This window comes from Lethenteron reissneri, chromosome 5 (assembly GCF_015708825.2).
Source record: "Lethenteron reissneri isolate LAM-NWPU_2019-01 chromosome 5, ASM1570882v1, whole genome shotgun sequence".
Classification (NCBI taxonomy): domain Eukaryota; kingdom Metazoa; phylum Chordata; class Hyperoartia; order Petromyzontiformes; family Petromyzontidae; genus Lethenteron; species Lethenteron reissneri.
In genome coordinates this window covers 9,180,993-9,196,196 of record NC_083783.1, presented here as the reverse complement: position 1 = coordinate 9,196,196, position 15,204 = coordinate 9,180,993, and the positions used below count along the sequence as shown (strand labels likewise).

The window sequence follows — 15,204 nt, the reverse complement described above, 5'->3', positions numbered from 1 at the left end:
CTGATGTTAACCATGCCGGGGAATCAAACCCAGGTTGCCGGGTTCGAAGCACAGTGCGTCAACCACGTCACCATCCGCTGCATTCTGCTGTATTCGCGTTATTTCTCTAAAACAACATATTCCACATTTCTGTAGGCCACTCTCCTCTCATCTCCCTCCCTCTCCCACCGCACACGACGCAGACACCGAGGGAGCAGAGTGGTTTGCGTCGCGATAGCAAACATCCACTCCCATGCACATTGCTCGCTCACTCACATGCACAAAGGCACATATCCCCTTTATAGCCTTGACATCATTTTGGGGTAAGTGCTGTTAGCGAGCACCTATGAAGGCCGGCACGGCACACAACGCGCGACCCCCTTTGTCTCCCCAGTGGGCGATGTTTGCACACTGCACCAGGTATTGATTTGCAGCTGAGTCGACCTGGGGGAGGCCCAGGACCGGTTCAAACAATCGTCGCTGTTATTGGCCTCGAACGGAATATCGAACTCGGGCACACTGGATTTCGTAGTGCAGTGCGCCAACCACCACGCCACCACTCCCCCCACACATGTGCACGAACACACACGCGCCACTGGCCATCAGCCTGCCAGTTAGAATTGAGGTCAGTGCCCTTGTACTGCGGGGCACTTTGGACGGACTGCGATACACATCGGCAACGCACCCTTGTGGCGCTGACGCTCGCTGGACCCGTGCCAATCACCGCTCGTTCGGTCTTCAAGCTACTCGTGAAATGTCCACGTGACAAGAAGAGAGTTGACACTCGGTCCCCGGAGGTCCGGGTGTCCAGCCAGGTGGCTCAGCTGTAGAGCGAGCTGCGAGCGAACGGAAGGTCGTGAGTTCAACTCCTGTGTGGGCGGATTGACTCAGCCCATCGTCCTTCCGTGAAGGGGCAATGAAATAGGCGCCCACTTTGTGGGGAGGTCCACAGTGGGGTTGTCCTCATGGAGAGGCTCACCCCTAGCCATAGGAATGCGGAATGTCCACCACTGGCCTCAAGGTTATAAAGAGATATGCGCTACGTCAGGGCACATTTGAGGAAGAAATCGCTCCGACTTGACTACAGACTGGTCACAGATCTTCCTCGGATGAATAATGATGCCACGCTGAAGTGAACGACCCGCAGCGCCCACGCCAGATGGGGCACCCACCGCCCATTCAAAGCGGACGGTCGGAGAGAGACAAAGAGAGAGAGACAGAGAGAGAGAGACAAAGAGAGACAGAGACAGAGAGACAGAGAGAGAGAGACAGAGAGAGAGAATTGCGTGTCATCCTTGCGCAGGGGCCATGCTAATCTTCTCTGTATCGTTCCAATTTTAGTATATGTACTGCCGGAGCAAGTACGACAGAGAGAGAGAGAGACAGAGAGACAGAGAGAGACAGAGACAGAGAGAGACAGAGAGAGACAGACAGAGAGACAGAGAGAGAGAGAGACAGATTTGATTTTTGAATGTCTTTATTTCGGCACCGTCTGCAAAATGCAGTGGCACCCATGTGCGCCAAATAAATCCAATAAACACAAAAACCGCACAAACCACAACCAACGTCGCGCTCGCGTCAGTATGCAGGCTCCGTTTGCACTGAGAGGGGGGGGGGTTCTGGGGGGGGGCGGGGGGGGGGCATCCGCTCAGGGGGGGGGGGGGGGGGGTCAAACGAAAACCGGACCGCGCCATCCTTGACCGTGCACAGGGCGTCCCGCGCCCTACCCCACCGCGGGAGGAACTCCCCCTCGGCCGCCGACAGTCTGTAGTGGGCGAGTTCCAAACGCACGCGCGCTTTTATTAGGGCCTGCGCCACTTGCAGCACCCCCGCGCCGCCGACCTTCCCCTCCAGCGCACGCTTCCTTGTGGTATACGTCGCAAGCTTTGCCTGCGCGCACACAAAGTTTGCCACGTCTCTGGCGGGGCTCGCCACTCCCGTCACCCCGTATATGTAGGCGCTCTCACTGGCCGGTACGTCCAGCTCCCGGAACACCTCTTTCACAAAATCCCAGAGCGGGGCCAGCCTTGCACACTGAAGGTAAGCGTGGACCACGTCCTCCCTCACTCCGCAGAACACGCACGTGTCCGGGGTCCCCGGCACGGCGCGGCTGACCCACACGGCCACTGGCAGCGTGCGGTGCACGAGCCGCCACTGCAGGTCACCGCATCGCTTGGTGGTGGGAGGGCGATACAGGTTCCTCCACTGAGGCCCCGCGGTGTCCAGCGCCCCAAAATGTTCTCTCCATGCCGTGTCCGGCTGGCCCGCCAGCTCCGCGGTCAGCGCCGCCTTCAAGCAGGCATCGTAGAGCCGCGTTTTGCCCGCGCCGTCAAGCGGCACCTCTGTGCACCCCGCCACGTGCAGCAGCGCCCCGTCCTCCACGTGGCCGTCGGGGGCGCGGACCGAAAAGGCCAGCAGAGGGAACGGGGGGGGGTCCTCCTCCCCGACCTCCGTCAGCCGAACGTCCAGCGCCCGCATCGCCCGCAGGGCCTCTCTCAGCACCTTGGCTCCCGCCAGGACTGTGCGGCGTCCGGCCGCTCCTGAGATTTCAAGGGCCGTGCGCCACGTGACCCGTCCGGGCGCCAGCAGGTCTCCGACCCTTGCGATGCCGCGTTCGGCAAAACGCCCGGCCAGGGCGTGCTCCCCCCGCAAGCCGGGCAGAACCGGATTTGCGAACAGGGGCAAAAATATGGAACGCTTCACGAATTTGCGTGTCATCCTTGCGCAGGGGCCATGCTAATCTTCTCTGTATCGTTCCAATTTTAGTATATGTACTGCCGGAGCAAGTACGACAGAGAGAGAGAGAGACAGAGAGACAGAGAGAGACAGAGAGAGACAGAGACAGAGAGAGACAGAGAGAGACAGAGAGAGACAGAGAGACAGAGAGACAGACAGAGAGAGACAGAGAGAGACAGAGAGAGAGAGAGAGCCCCGGCGACATACGACTGCAGAAATCCAGACCACGGCCGTAGGGGGGGCCATAGGGGACCGCCTCGCGACCCGCGGTTAAAGTCAGCGGAGGCGTTGTGAAGACACCCCCCGCTCGGCTTCCACCCGAGGCTGTACTCCGGCTATCTGCCCTGCACGTGATGGACTACGTCAGTTGCGAGACAGAGCCACGCGCGAGAAGACTCGCAGTGCTCGAGTATTTTATCTCGCGTGTGACGACAAGTTCCACGGATGCACGTGTTTTATTGCGCCCGATTAGAACGAGGCGGGGACCTAGAGGTCATTTGACGTCGTTCGTGTAAGCTGTCATTTCAGAGGCCCAGTCACTGTATTTATTGGCAAAATAAAGTCAACTTGCTCACGCCCGAATGTAACTGCACAGTTTTGTTGCCTTGGAGTATATATTCTTGGGTTTTTTCGGTAAAGTCACGTAGGTAGAAAATTATAATTAAAATCAAATAAAAATCACGACGTTTCGGAGGCAACACAAGCCTCCGTCTTCAGGTGGAACCGTCACAGCACGCTTCGCTGTATCAAGTAAATGAGAAATTCCAAGAGATCCGACCCCAGTATATATACTGGTTGAGGGGGAAGGAGCCAGGACAGGCCCCTGGATAGGAGTTTTTTATTATTATGATAAGGTTGGTGCGGCTGAAGCTACGGCTAGTCTACATTACAAAGGACTGAGCCTTTGTTATGTAGACTGGCTGAGAGAAGTGGGGGGGGGGTGCCAGAGTTGTTAAAGTGCGGCTGCAACTAATGGGACCGAGCCTCTGCCATGTAGATGGTAAAAGCAAAAAAGCAGGTCAGGAAGAAACAGCCTCCTGCTACTTTGCTTGGTGGCTAAAACTTAAAGCAGGAAAACAGCGTTTTCCTACTTTAAGAGACTGGCTCCTGCCATAGGTGAGTGGAATTTCCACCGCTGGTTGACGGTGTCAAACAAGATGATAAGCACTGTGTCGATGCTCATGAGCAGGAAATCGCTTTGACTTAAAAAAAAACGTAATACTTGTTGATATGTTTAAAAATCAATATATATATCACGTGACAGATTTTTGAGCGCATGATACAGGACCACAGCCGATTAAAACACAACCGCACCTGCCCACGTATAAATGTCAAACGTCCAGACTCACGCTCTCCTATTTCTTTGCTTACACACCGGTTACGTTTTACCATTCCGCACCCATTACATGTATTGCTACTGACGCAAGTTACTAGAACAGAGTACACACCAACCATCTACAAAGCTCTTCACAAAAAAGGAGCCGCACATCAAATACACGTCACGGCCGTGTCGCCTTTGTTAAAATCACGGTTTTGCCGAGCACGTTCCCAAAGGCTCCAAAATTCCAAGCCTCCAGTAACAAACAGCACTATTGAGAGTTGTGATTAATAGTTAAACTATTTTTTTTTATTTGTTTTACCAGGTAAGGCCACAATGAGCAGGCAAACAAAACTGGAAGCGCACGTTTCTAAAATCTGGAGGGGGAGAGAGAGAGAGACACGCAAACTCCAAATATCTTGATTTGAAGCTTTCGTGACTACACGAATCCATACACGATGTGCTGCTCGCAGCAGACATCGCAGCTATTGCGAGTTTCACCCGAAGACGAACGCTGCTTGTGTTGCGTTCGAAACGTCGTGATTTATTTTAGTTTGTTTCTACCTACGTGACTTTACCGAAAGAACCAAAGAGTATAAACTCCAAATATACAGGCGTCTGGGTCGGGATCGAACCCACGACCCTCCTCCTGCATACCAGGCGAGGCGGGTAACAACATCTTACCACCGTCGTCGGTACAGAGTTGCAGTAAAGATGCGCCAGCATGTTCACGACACAGAAGCCAGCACGATGACCACACACAACGCACAAAAACAATTCTCTCATTTCCCTCCCGGGCGCACCGCAGTTGCATTGAACTTTCTAGCCGCATCTTCTTGGTTCTTTCTTATTTCCCTTCTACGTGACTTTACCGAAAGAACCAAGAAGATGAATCCCTGCAGTCACGAAAGTTTTAAATTATTTTATTGTTTTCTTTTTATTATTTTATTATTTTCCTTCTACGTGACTTTACCGAAAGAACCAAGAAGATGAATCCCTGCAGTCACGAAAGCTTTAAATCGAAATTTCTCGCTGCAGTAAACAAAAATAAAACTGCCCCCTCCCCCTTCCCGCGACACGTTCCTTAACTCGCGCCACGAAAATTGCGCTTTTTAAACGAACTACATCGGCCGTTCGTTTTCGCAACTCGACATTTGCGGACGGGCGTCTTGTCGGCGAGAGAGGAAGTTGTTTTTGTGTTTCTCTCTCTCTCTCTCTCCTTGGTCGCCCAGGGTCGGAGATAACGAGGGGGTGGGTGTCCGCGCTATCGTTGTGCGACACGCGCGCCGTCCTGAAGCGTCGGCGAGCACGATTAGTCCCCCCACGGACTCGCGCGGACAAAAGACAAAGATCCCCCGTGTAGCCTGTAACAGACCGTCGGGGCAAGTGCTGTTAGCGAGCACCTATGAAGGCCGGCACGACACACGAGGGGGTGGTGGGGTGGCCAGCACCACGTCCGACCGCCTTTGTTTCCCCAGTGGGCAATGTTTGCGCACCGCACCAAGTACTAATTTGCGACTGAGTCGACATAGGGGAGGCCCAGGTCCGGTTCAGATAATCGTCACGGGTGTTGGCCGTGAGCGGCAATCGAACTCGGGTCGCCGGGTTCGTAGCGCAGCGTAGCGCTAACCCCTACACTGCTGCCCCCCCGCCCCAACTCGTAGTCGGGGCACGGACAGACAGACACGGCGGTGACGCGACAATGTGCGGCGTGGCGCGCATACACTCGCCCGGCAAAGTCCGCGATGCACAAGTGACCGAGAGGGCCAGACTCGTGGCGCATGGCTTAGACAAAGAGGGGTTTTGCTTTCAAAGCCACGAGCCGCATGCCTAGGGCCAAGAGCAGGCCCAGCGAGGAGGGGGGGGGTGTATGACGTGGGTTACCCCCCCCCCTCTTGAGAGAGGAGTGCAGTGTCTGCTTTGTGTTTGATTGAAATAGTGACCCGTGCCAGCTTGCGCATAGCTGCTACGGTTCGGTTGAAAACACTTGTCCGTGTTTAGCACCAACGCACTATCAATTGACCCGAGTCAGTTTGCGGAATTTTCTTTCATCTTTTATAATGTTTGTTTGTAAGTGCGATAAGTTTTGAGCAGATGGCTACCCCCCCACCACCCACCCACCATTACAAACCTACCTGTGCACCAGCCAGAGGTCGCAAACGGATTTTGATTCCTTACCCGTACCCGTACCCGGCCGCACCAGGGTCGCAAACGGCTACCCGTACCCAACCCGGCCGGGTACGGGTAGCCGGGTATCAGGTAGGGTACGGGTATCGGGTACCCGGTTGCGACCTCTGGCACCAGCACGATATGTACTGACGTTTCAGTGAGGTCGGTTTAAACAACAAACACGGGGAATGCAGATTTGCCGTTCGGTTGTCCAGCAAAGTGATGTTCATTGTTGGCCACGTGGCTTCAGCGGTGCAAACTCCACAACCCTCGTCCCGCCCTGTGTGCCCTTCCTGGCCAAATGTGGGAGTTTAGCATCGCGTAAAATTTCACCGACAACCTTGAGCGACTACGGATACGCTTCTGCGGCCGTCTGGAACGATCTTCCTTGCGACATTAGGAAGCCGCTGGAGTTATGCACTCTAAAATCATCTAGGGTTGAAAACTCATTTCTTTATAACTGCTTTTTGTGTTTTGTTTGTTGTGCTTCCCTCCCACACCTCCAATTAGCACGGTTGGCTACGCACATAAACAAGCCGACACTTTCTCAATTATCGCATACATCCAAAGAAAGTTATCAAAAGCCGGCTTAAAAATTTTATTTTTGGATGACTTGAAATATTTTTTTTCTCAAAACTGATCCAAAAATGTTATGTCACAGGAAGTGATGTCACTTCCATAGGGTCACTTCTTTGCTTTTCCCACCAAAAGATCAGCCACCACGGGAAGTCATTGAGACGATGCGTTGGTATCACTTTTTACTTTACGTATAAATATATAAACATCCTCACATTAAAATTATGTTTTTTTTAATTCAATTTTAGTTCAAAATGTTAAAAGGACATTAATGTGGGTCATAAACAAATAACGTTATACGAACATTTTTTTCACGTTTAAATCCATGGCAATGAGAAATAAAACCTGAAAATGGCCCGCAAAATTGAATACGAAACTCACCCCTAATATTCAGCAATGTGATACGTACACATTACTCAACCGGGAGATGAAATACTGGCCAGTTGAGACACATGATCCAAGATCCAGGGCGACCTGGCTTACGTCAAGTCATTGTGAAGGCACGCATTGTCTAGGAACATTTAACATTTCGTGAACCTAGCCAAGATTTGACGAACGTACAGTGCTGTACTTTAAGAAACACGTCTCGCTCTCGAAATCAACGACGGTGGATCTCTCTCGCCGTCTGCGGTGGGCACGCAAAGAGTGAAGCCCATTCCAGAATCTGTGGCAACTTTTGAGTTGTCTCACTTTTTAGTTTTTAACGCGACTATTCGGCGATAATTCATTGGCAAATGGTGCACAAGCGCAAATAATAATTTTAAAAAACAGGAAAAAATATATAAAATCGGCAACGTTTTGGCCAAATAGCCCTGACGTCATAGCATAATAAATACACTCCTGAGATGCCGGGAAAATAGTGGGATAATCGATCTGTTGGGTGATGTGTTGATGAAGTGGGTGGGGCGGCGGCGCAGTGATTAGCACACTCACCCGCAACACCGCACAGGCCTCTACCCAGAGGTCGCAAACGGGTTTTGATTCCTTACCCGTACCCGTACCCGGCCGCACCAGGGTCGCAAATGGGTACCCGTACCCGTACCCGACCAGGAACGGCTTCCCGTTCCCTACCCGTACCCGTACCCGAAATGAGTGACAAACGGTTACTCACCAGTGACTCACGGCCTACCCGTACCCGTACCCGGCCGCACCAGGGTCGCAAACGGCTACCCGTACCCGGCCGGGTACGGGTAGCCGGGTATCGGGTAGGGTACGGGTATCGGGTACTCGATTGCGACCTCTGCCTCTACCTGAGTTCAAGTTCCGGTCACAGCTCTAACGTTGGTCGTAGCGGCGAGATGCAGTTCTGAATCCCCCCCTCCCCATTTCACCAACTCTCCATGAGCAGTGTGGTGAAGTATGGTCAAACAACCCCCAAGACCGACATATGGTCTGGGAGGGGGGGGGGCATTACCCCGCAATGGATAGACCAAGTGCCGTACATATTTGTTCTCTACACAGTAAATGGAATCAGACTCTTTACTTGTACCGGAAGAATCCGATGAGCTATGAATCACTTTTTGACAGACGTCCAAAGTGGTATCACTGAGGGCGGGATTTTTTTGAAGGAGCCCTGGCAAAGGGCTTGAGAGAGGTGAGCGCAAAAGGGCAATCCAGGTGTGACACAACAACCCGCACCTCCGATTCGCACGGTTTGCATGACGTTCAACATGCATACAATACAGCACAAGCGTCCGAATCACTGGTAACTGCAATATCGACAGATATGACAAAAGCTTGGATGTGAGAACATCTACAGAAAACTACAGTTACGACATACACAATTGCTGTCGTGTTACCGGACAAAGAATTACGTGCAAAAACTGCATTAAAAGATGGGGGGGGGGGTGGAATGGTGCTTCACTGTGCTCTACAAGTACTGTAAGGGAATGTGCGGGTGATTGAGAAAGCGTCGCTGTGCACGCGAAAAAGGTCGGATTCGTCCACGCCAAAATGAAATGACAGTCGCACCATCACGCGCACACACTGCACTGGACACGAGCCGATAATCGATGCAGGCGGCAGACGTGACGCACGAACGAGGGGCTCGCGTGCGTAACATTTCAGTCGCTGGGATAGACGTTTCACGCGGAACCCCGACCAGAACACCCGGTGATGGGAAATCGCGACCGCATATGCGACCTCGGTGACCGTGCATTAACGCGTGTATCGATAACCTCAGCGTCATTGTTTGGCTGCTGGTGATCGTCAAGTTCAGCGTGGTGGAGGTGGGGTGGGGGGGGGGCGATAATGGTCGCCCAAAGCGATTAAACCTCTTTAAAATTAACCCACCAGGGTCTTCTTTAATAGTAATAGGTTTTTACCCTTTCAACTGGTACAAAAACTGACACCTTTATACAAGGCATCACGTTTGCAATAACCACAACACAAGCAGTCAAAATGCAAACAAAAATAAACAACTCTGATGATGATAATGATATGCACTGTCCTTGAAGTTGATTGGTCCACACCCGAGACAGTTTTTCTTAGAGCCTAGTCTCCATTGGTGTTGGACCAGATGACGCCAAAAGGCGTACTTGTATAAGGTGTCAGTTTTTATACCAGTTGAAAGGGTAAAAACCTATTACTATATTTTGCCACTGGTAAAGGAGGTCTCATAGTGTAAATGTCTTCTTTAATGTCATACAACGCGGTCGACGAGACGCGTAGAATTCACGGAACTTGCATTACCAGTTGATCCAGTGCTACAAACAAAATAAACGTAAAAACTGGTCCGAGTGGCAAGCCCATCTACAACTACTGTGGGTCAAATCTGGTATTACCGTTGCCATCATAATTATCATCAGCGGCAGCCGCGACCTTTCATCCACTTCTGGATTAAAGGGCCTCGAAAATCTCGGGTCGTCTCTCACGGCAGTGACCTATGACCTGGGCCACGTACAAAGAGGTCGCCTCTGATCTGGGCCACGTACAAAGAGGTGGCCCATGACCTGGGCCACGTAGAAAGAGATCCTGGGCCACCACTTGCCCGTCGGCTCCCAATGCCGCTGCCACCGTCTTACACCCTTTGATAGCGACGCCAACTGCCTCAGTCACGCGATGCGGCAAGGCACAGGTGTGCATTCCACTCGCGTTCTTTGGGTCTTTCGGTAAAGTCACGTAGATATTGTTCACAGAAAATAGCAACAAAAAACTACGATCGCAACACAAGCGGTCGTCATCAGGACTCGCGGTCAATGTACGTGCGTGCACCTTGAGCGAGTCGGGAAGGCTTTCGTGAACGGCCCTGCAACCGTGACCTATTAAACAGCTGAATGCGCAGCTATTGGGGGGGTGGGCAAATGGGGTCAGAATGACACAGCATTGGTGGTGGGGGGGGGGGGCACGCTGATGTGCACCCCCACACTCCACCAGTGCCGTGGGGTGCCCCTGGCAGGGTCTTCAAAGTGACGTTACACTTCGATCGAAATCGATTGCAGCGAGGGGGGCCTTTTACTCGTGCGGGCGAGCAAGCGCGAAATCAAATTAAATATGGCTTAAGGCTTCCAGAGGAGGCAATGTCCCGTGCATACGACTGCACTGTAAAACAAACGCAGACACATACACCGTGCGCGCATTTGTGCGTGCGGAACCATAATTGCACAAGGAAAATAACCGGCCATGTTCTATGCACTGCTGGATGAGTGGGGGCCCTCCCCGGTGCCGCCTCCACCCCGCTTTGACGGTCTTGCCACGACGGGTTTCCATCTCGCTCCTGCCCGAATCGTTCCATCGTGTCTCTCTGGGCGGCGATCTCTCCCCCTTGCTCCCTCCTTTCGACTGCGACTCTGTCGCCAGTCTCGCCCCGTCAGCTGTCACCTATCCCCCACCCCCCCCCCCGTCTAAGCCACGCGTACAGGAGCCACTTTTCCAAACGGTTCAAAGTGATGTCCCTCGATTTTGTCCTCCGGGACTCACGTTCCCGTCTCTCAGCGCGATTCCAAGCGTGGCTCTCCCCGTGTGCACTTTTCGGGGTTGTTATTCCACCTTCTTTGTTACCTCCGATCGGCGCGGTCGGCTACGAACGGTGCGAAAGAAGTTCAACGTACTGTACCCGTCCATATTTACAATCCACGTGTCCGAGCAGGCGATACGGACCGATTGCAACACTTTCCTCTTTAGGCACACTGAAATACTACTTTTTGTCATTTAAAAATAATTGAGGTTGTAATTCATTGATTTAAAAGTTGCGCATTATACCCATGGGCACACGCATTGCGTATTGCACAGACACGTACAACAGCGGGATCTTGTAAGGTCGCAGTGCAGCTGACGCTAAAACGAACCAGATATATGTTATTTGTCCAGATGTCACAGTTTCTAGAGACGCATTCAGTTTGCTTTGTACAATACCCTCCGGCATCATTGAACAGGAACACAATCATCGCATTAATACGAGGCCATGGGTACACTGACACACACACACCCCAGAGACACGGAGACACAACTTGATATCGACATAGGGAAACTCATGGCGAGAAACAGACAAAACGCAGATATGTGGGCAGACTTACAGATGGGCAGCCAGCCAGCTCGACTGCCACGCAGACGGTCACAGAAAACTGCATTCGTATGTAAAAGCATATTACAAAAGAGGGAAAGCAGGGGACACGAGCAGACGCGGAGACAGAAACAATTGACAAACCCCAAACAGATCCACAGACACGGCTGTTTGATGGGCAGGTAGGCAGACGCACATGCACATATACTGTACATAGAATCACTACAGACGCACGGAACATATACAGAGATATAATTGATTAACATAGAGGCTGATAGACAGCCTTACCAAAGACAAAGACACAGGCAGGAACAAACAAGACACACACATTACAGATACAAACACACAAGCTTATATAAACACAATAGGCTACGATAATATAGCTTTTCTTTCCCGATCTCAGCCCAAAACAACTATATTATGGATCATATTGGTCGCGAAAGCCTACGCTACCATATACACTGCCTTAATGACAAATAGGCAAACAGACTTACCATACAAAAGACAAATATCCCATGTATAGCCCCAAACAGAATGTTGGGGCAAGTGCTGTTAGGCAGGCAGCTATGAAGGCCGGCACGGCACACGAAGGGGTGGGTGGCCAGCACCACACCCGGCTGCCTTTGTCTCTCCAGTGGGCGATGTTTGCACACCGCACCAGGTACTAATTTCAGGCTGAGTCGACCTAAGGGAGGCCCAGGACGGGCTCAGAAAATCGTCACCGGCGTTGGCCGTGAACGGGGATTGAACTCAGGTAGCGCGGGTTTGGAGCGCAGCGCGCTAACCACTACACCACCGCTCCCCACGGAGTATGCACCCAGCGACACACAGAGAGATGCACCACACACAGACACACAGACCATACACAGACACACACACACGTACCATACACAGACACACACACAGACACACGTACCATACACAGACACACACACACACGTACCATACACAGACACACACACACACACGTGCCATACACAGACACACACACAGACACACGTACCATACACAGACACACACACAGACACACAGACCATACACACACACACACGTACCATACACAGACACACACACAGACACACGTACCATACACAGACACACACAGACACACGTACCATACACACACACAGACACACGTACCATACACACACACAGACACACACACAGACACACGTACCATACACAGACACACACCACAGATAGATGTACCAAACACACAGAACACCCAGACATACCATACACAGACGCACACACACGTATAGTATAAACACACAGACACACCCAGACGTACCGTACACAGACACACACACACGTATAGTATAAACACACACACGGACGCACACACACGTATAGTATAAACACACAGACACACACACACGTACCATACAAAGCCACACACACACACGTATAGTATAAACACACAGACACACACACGTACCATACAAAGACACACACGTATAGTATAAACACACTCACACAAAACGCAAAGACCCCCTGCATAACCTCTAAGCGTCTTGTCTGGGGAGTGGTGGGTGGGGGGGTCCAAGTGCTGTCGGCAAGCCCCACACGACCCCCCATCACGCACGAGGCAGAGACAGACGCGTGACAAGCCAGACCGGGGAAATAGTCCAACGTCTCAGAGCCCACAGCAGCAGCAGTAGTAGCAGCAGCAGCAGTAGTAGCAGCAGTTGTAGCAGCAGTCATAGCAGTAGTAGCAGTAGCAGCAGTCGTAGCAGCAGTAGCAGCAGAGCCCACAGCAGCAGTAGCAGCAGTCGTGAGCAGCAGTAGAGGTCGTAGCAGCAGCAGCAGTAGCAGCAGTCATAGCAGTCATAGTAGTAGTAGCAGTAGCAGCAGTAGCAGCAGCAGTAGCAGCAGTCATAGCAGGCATAGCAGTAGCAGCAGTAGCAGCAGTCATAGCAGTCATAGTAGTAGTAGCAGCAGCAGTAGTAGCAGTAGCAGCAGTCATAGCAGTCATAGCAGTAGCAGCAGTCATAGCAGTAGTAGCAGTAGCAGCAGTAGCAGCAGTCGTTGCAGTAGCAGCAGTAGCAGCAGTCATGAGCAGCAGCAGAGGTCATAGCAGTAGTAGCAGTCGTAACAGTTGAAACAGCAGCATCAGCCGCAACAGCAGCGGCAGCAGCAGTCGTAGCAGTAGCAACAGTAGCAGCAGTCGAAGCAGCAGTAGTAGCAGCAGCAGTAGCAGCAGTAGTAGCAGGAGCAGCAGCAGTAGTAGCAGCCGTAGCAGCAGTCGAGGCAGCAGCAGTAGCAGCAGTAGTAGTCATAGTATCAGCCGTAGTAGCAGCAGCAGCAGTAGCCATAGCAGTAGCAGTAGTAGCAGTAGTAGTAGCAGCAGCAGTAGTAGTAGTAGCAGTCATAGTATCAGCCGTAGTAGCAGCAGCAGCAGCCATAGCAGTAGTAGCAGCAGCAGTAGCAGTAGTAGCAGCAGTAGCAGTAGCCATAGCAGTAGTAGCAGCAGTAGTAGTAGTAGCAGCAGTAGCAGTAGCCATAGCAGTAGTAGCAGCAGCAGCAGCAGTAGTAGCAGCAGTAGTAGTAGCAGCAGCAGTACGTACTTGTGGCGAGGAAGCAGTCCGTAAGCCTCCGCAAGCAGCCGGTGTGCTCGTTATCCATAGTTGCTGTGACGCTACAGCTGCAGCTGCTGCTGCTGATGATGATGAAGATTTCTCCCGTTCGGAATCTTCTTCAGCTGATGCGACGAGTCAGCCCCCACCCCCCTCCCCCTCCCCTCCTCCTCTCCCACCCCCCACCCCCCGTGTGTCACATAGCAAGGTGCCGGCACGGACCAGGGCAGCCGTCTCTGGTGCGGTGCGGACGGTAGCGGCCAAGGTAGCCTGGCCGGCAATAGCAGCCACCACCACCTCCTCCTCCTCCTCCACACCCCACTTCTTTAAACAAGCCTCGTCTTAGCTATGCGCGCACACGCACAGATGCGGTACGCTGCGTGGTCACTGCTCTTCGCTTCGCAGCTCTCTAATGCTTTAGTATCCCAAACCTCTCAAACCTCGGCTGACAGTCGGCACCCCCCCCACCGCTCCAAGCCGGCCTACGGGAGCTGTTGCACCCTGGTAGCAGCAGCAGCAGTAGGAGCAGCAGCAGCCAGCGCCAAGCTGTTGCAGGTCTCTCCGACTTGTTTCGCCGTCAGTCGTGGAGATCGTCGCTCTTGACGATTGCCTCTTCGTGAATGGCACCGAATCGAGAGGCTTGCACGAGCCAAGGCAAAACCCGTCAGCATCACTGGCTTAGCGGCGGACTGCTGCTGCTACTGCTAAGGCCAATATGCACCCCACGTGTATATTGCAATTCCACACGGGATATATTCCCGTAGCATGTCTGTTATACGTATTACAAATGAACGCGCGTGTGTGTGTGTCTATGGTGTATATGTGGCCGAGACGTTCGTGATGTACGGCCTGTCAGACAGACTCACGGCACCAGCAATGTCCCATCGCGCTGCAAGACGACTTCAAATACATCCATCCCATGCATCCCTAAGAGCACGCATCAATCGCTGTGAACTTGGCAGCATTGTCTCTCTCTCTCTGTGTCTGTGTCTGCCTGTCCGTCTTCTTTCAACTTGCGTGCCTGCCTCTTTCTACAAACCCAACTTGTGTTCCATCTCCTGCTCTGTCGAAACCATCTGTCCCCTATCTCTCTTTCTCTCCAGCAGCGCTGTGACTTCCTCTCGCTCTCGCTCTGCGGCGCGTGTCTCTGTGTGTGCCACTCAGTCTCTCGCTCTCTCGACTCTCTCTCGCTCCCTACGTCATCGCCTAATGCACCACCCCCCACCCCACTCCCAACCTCACGGCGAAGCAAACGCCCCACACACACGCACGCAGGCGAACACACACACAGCAGGATCACACACACACACAGCAGGCTAACACACACACAGCAGGATCACACACACACA

At 52.5% G+C, this 15,204-nt stretch overlaps 1 protein-coding gene and 2 non-coding genes across 3 annotated transcripts in view; all 3 read right to left on the bottom strand.

Annotated features, from left to right (window-relative positions):
- Positions 1–15,204, bottom strand: part of PDE10A (phosphodiesterase 10A) — a 139,014-nt gene that overhangs the window by 67,677 nt on the left and 56,133 nt on the right.
- On the bottom strand, positions 1,238–1,344 carry LOC133353122 (U6 spliceosomal RNA). Its single transcript, XR_009756343.1, has one exon. It is a non-coding gene; the product is annotated as a U6 spliceosomal RNA (small nuclear RNA).
- LOC133353111 (U6 spliceosomal RNA) lies at positions 2,663–2,769 on the bottom strand. The gene has a single exon (XR_009756342.1). It is a non-coding gene; the product is annotated as a U6 spliceosomal RNA (small nuclear RNA).